Source organism: Peromyscus maniculatus, chromosome 8, assembly GCF_049852395.1.
Source record: "Peromyscus maniculatus bairdii isolate BWxNUB_F1_BW_parent chromosome 8, HU_Pman_BW_mat_3.1, whole genome shotgun sequence".
Taxonomy (NCBI): Eukaryota; Metazoa; Chordata; class Mammalia; order Rodentia; family Cricetidae; genus Peromyscus; species Peromyscus maniculatus.
The window spans coordinates 16,320,208-16,324,980 of NC_134859.1; positions in this window are offsets into that span (position 1 = coordinate 16,320,208).

Here is a 4,773-nt window from a genome sequence, read left to right on the forward strand (position 1 = left end):
AGTTCTGTGTGTGTGGGTTTTGTTATTTTGAGTATTTTGAGATTTGTCTATGTTTGTATAGGTGTTTTGCCTGCAGATCTGTGCACCATGTGCATGCAGTGCCTAAGGCCAGAAGAGGGCAGCACAAAACCTAAAAGGGTTGTGAGCCACTGTGTGTGCTGAGAATCAAACTGGAGTCCCCTGGAAGAGCAGCCAGTGCTCTCCAGTGCTGAGCCAGCTCTCCAGCCTCAGGTTGATACTGTCTATCAAAGTTTGTCTTCATTCTCAATCAGCTCAAGTTGAGGAGTCCAGAAGTTGAGTGAAAGTTAGAGGTCATATAGACTAAGTTTACAGTTGTGCAAGAGTTCACTAGAGGAACAGAACCTACAGAATGAATATATACGAGCAGGGCATTTATTAGATCGCTTACACAGTATGGCCTGGGTTCATCCAACAGTGGCTGTCTTCACACCACAGAAGCAAAGAACCCAGTAGCTGCTCAGTCCACAAGCTTTTCCCTTGGGCCTCATGTCTGGACTGCCACTCAAGGGTTCCACTCTCTTATGCTGGGTCCTCCCTCTTTGAATGACCTGGTCAAGAAAAGCCCTCCCTGCTGTGTCCAGCTGTCTTTCAGTTAATTCCAGATTCAGGCAGGCTGACAGCCAACACGAACCATCACACAGCCTGCAAACAGAGGAAACAACGGTGTTCACCGCTGCAGCTGCTGAGGGTATGGTGGCTGGAGTGTAACACGAGGCTGTGTTCCCCCATCACAGATTCACACACACAAGCACACGGAACCCAGCCTGTTCCATATCCCCCACCCTAACCTGGCCAGATGTGGTTTCTGGCCAGAAGACACACTGAAGCCAGAACAGGATTCAGCTCCTCAATGGGCATGCACCTGCAGCTGACCCCAACTGGGTCTCAAAGGCCAATGGGCATTATGGCTTTGTCTTAGTGTTTATTGCTGTGAAGAGTCACCATGACCATGTCATCTCGTATAAAGGAAAACATTTAACTGGCGCTGGCTTACAGTGTCAGAGGTCTAGTAAATTATCAGTATGGCGGGAGGCATGGCAGAATGCAGGCAGCCATGGCGCTGGAGAGGTAGCTGGGAGTTCTAAATCAGATCCACAGGCCGAAGGAAGGGTGAAAGACATTGGACCTGGCTTGGGCTTCTGAAACCTCAAAGCCCACCTCCAGTGACACACCTACTCCAACAAGGCCACACCTCCTAATCCTTTTAATAGTGCCAGTCCCCTGGTAACTAAGCATTCAAATATAGGAGTCTATGGCAGCCATTCTTATCCAACCACCACAGCTTCCTGGGAGGCCCGTAGGCTAACTTCTTGGTATGATTTGTGACCTTTGGAAAAACCACAATCTACAGGTTGCTGCCAAGGGATGCAGGAGCAACCTTGATGCAGGCAGGACAGACATGCAGGACTCCTGGGCTTCACTGTTAAAAAAAAAAAAACAAACAAAACAACAACAACAACAAAAAAAAAAAGCACCTTAAAAAGAAAGCAGAAGGGAGGGTGGAGAGTTAGCTCAGCAGTTACGAGCACTGGAGACTCTTGCAGAGGACACTGTCTCCACATCAGTTATGATGATCTCTGGCCTCTGCAGAGGTACACATCAATCTCTCACGGGTACATATACATACACATTTTTTTAAAAAAGTCTTTAAAAAATTATTTTAAAAAAGAAAACAGGCCAGGCGATGGTGACCCACACCTTTAATCCCAGCACTTGGGAGGCAGAGGCAGGCAGATCTCTGTGAGTTTGAGGCCAGCCTGGTCTGCAGAGCCAGTTCTAAGACATCCAGGGCCATATACAGAAACCCTGTCTCAAAACAAACGAAGAAACCCAAAATGTGTGATCTTGAAGAGACTGGAGATTAACGCTCCCTTCAGGCCCCAGTGTGGTCCGCCTTTGGGGGCAGATGTAGACAAGGACCACTTGTACTTTAGTTTTGGGGCTTATCTCTTATGTTGTCTTTTGGACATGTTTTGTAAGCCTGTCTCTCCCCCCCCCCCCCCCCCCCCCGCCCATTTTATTGGATTCGTACTTAAAATATGAAACTTCATGTCTAAAATACCCATCACAGAGGGAAGGGGCTGTAGGGAGGGCTCAGCTGTTAAGAGCATCTGCTCCTCTTGCAGAGGGCCTAGGTTTGGTTCGCAGCAACCCCCATAACAGCTCACAACTATCCATTACCCCAGTTCCAGGGTATCCAATATCCCCTTCTGACCTCCAAGGGCATCAGGCACACATGTGTTGCACAGACATACATACAGGCAAGCACACATATACATACAATAAGTTATTTTGTTGTTGTTGTGTTGTTGGTTTTTTTTTTTTTTTGAGACAGGGTGTCTCTGTGTAGCCCTGGCTGTCCTAAAACTTACTTCGTAGACTAGGCTTGCGTAGAACATCTGATTGCCTCTGCTTCTGGATTGCTGGGATTAAAGGTGTACGCCACCACTGCCCAGCCAAGCAGACTGTTTTAACAATGTACATTCAATGCAATATTAGCCTTAAAAATAGAGTTGTTTGTAGTCCCAGCATCCAGGAGCTGGAGACAGGAAAATCACAAGTTGAGGCAGTTCTAGGGCAGCCTAGCCTACATAGTTAAACTCTCTCTCTCTCTCTCTCTCTCTCTCTCTCTCTCTCTCTCTCTCTCTCTCTCACACACACACACACACACACACACACACACACACACACACACACATAAACCTTGAAGATATTGCGCTTAGTGAAATAAGCCCACTGTGAACTGCTGTGTGAACCTCTTTTAGGAGGTTCCTAGAACAGCCAAACCTGCTGAGACAGAAAGTAGAACAGTGGTTGCCAGGTGGGAGGGCTGGTGGGAGGCTGTTGTTTAACTTCCATGAGAAACTTCTAGAGAGCACAGGGCACTTGCCTGTAATCCTACCACTCGAGGGGCAACGCAGAGGGATCACCAGAGTGAGTCTATCCTGGGCTCTAGTATGAGTCCTAGAGATTGTTTGACAACAATGTAAACAATTGCTTCAAAGGGGTCTTAGGATACTCTGCATGTATCACAGCAGATTTTAAGGAAACAAAAAGTGATATGTGAGGGAGGCAGGAAATAGCTGCCTTCTCTTCTGGTTCTGGTGCTCTCACTCTCTCTTGTCTATTCGGTTCAGCTGCACAGTGGTTCCATGGGCGGTCTGTGTCTAGTATACACAATGGTTATGCCTAATATACTCCCAGAAACAGCAAGCAGCGAACGGTACCTGTTCTCCAGAAGCAACTTGTAGGCATGTCCAAACTTACAACATTGCAACGTGACATTGTCATCTAAAGGTCACACCTGAAACTCACATAATTAGTAAACCCCTCCCCCCCAAAACACAACAACAACAACAACAAAAATCTAGTAAGGTTTTAGTGTTAGGCCACATTGTGTAGCTGTCCTCAGGCGCAGGTTGGACACTCTGAAAGGTTTGAACAAGGTCCTACACAGACACAGACGTGCTAACAGTAGGAAATGGGCCTTGGTAGTGCTTCGCCTGGGACTTTAAAACATCATAATTTCTGCTGAGCTATATTATGCAGGAAAGCAGTATCAGCACAAAGCATAACAAATGATTCAAAATAAATGCTTCCTCCTTGAACAAAGAAGCAAAATACCTAGTGTGAAATTCTCAAAGAATAAATTGTTTTGTTTCTAAGAAGGCCAACTAGTTTTAACTGCCAAGTATGCTAGACAGGTAAAGTCTTAAAAATCATGTGAAGAGCTGGTACAGCTGTTGAAGATTCCAGCTGATTCAGGAATCTATTCTACTTGATGAAGAAATGAGGGGATGTGGCTGTTGCCAGGAACCTGGTCACAGCCCAGCATACTGGAGTCAGCTGACAGGTCTCCTTCCCCTCTTGTTCTGTCTGTGAGCGTCTTCAAAATCAACCTCAGCTCAACACGGCAGTTCACCTGCAATCCCAGCACTTGGGAGGCAGAGGCAGGAGGATTTTGACCTGGATGCCAGCCTGTTCCACATAACAAGACCCTGAACTAATGAAAAAAGAAAAAAACAAAGCAACCGTCCAAGAATTGTTTCGCTCCTTTGTACCTAAGACAGTACATAGCATGATGAGTCCACAATGCTGGCAAGCACAGCTTTAATATTTCATGCTAATTCCTACTCTCCTTGAAGCTGTTGTGACAATAGGCAGGAACGCGAAGTAGGACCCGGTCATCCTCAGCTGTCAGTCTGTCCTGGGGCCTATTTGTAGGTCCATCTGCTTCCCAGGATGTGACCTCTCAGAGGGCTGTCTGATATTCTTCTGTAACTCAGACCCTAGCATACTGTACAAGACATAGAGTAGCGCTAACAGTCAAGAGCCTGTGCCTTGAAAAGTCATGGTCAGAGGTTGAATCCTGATCCTTCCCACTTACTATGTGACTGTGGTCAAATTCCTCACCTGTAGCAGGGATGACAATTCTGAGCAGTTCATGGACTATAGAAGAATACAAAGCTTACAGTCAGAGCCAGGCACCCAGGACTCTGGAACTATAGTTTTTTTAAGCTTTTTACGTCTGCGCGTAAAATACAGCTAAAACTGTAAATAACACATCGCCGAAATAGGTCTAAATTCTTGCCAGAAAACTTCGTTGATCCTCTGGTGACTGGCACCTCACCTCTGACAAGCTCCAAGAAGCTGCAGCCTAGAGACAGGCTAGGTGAGGGCGGGGCTCCGGCCCAAGGGGCGGAGTCCGACGGGCGAGTCACGCTGAGCGCAAGGGGCGGGGCTTTCGTGCGC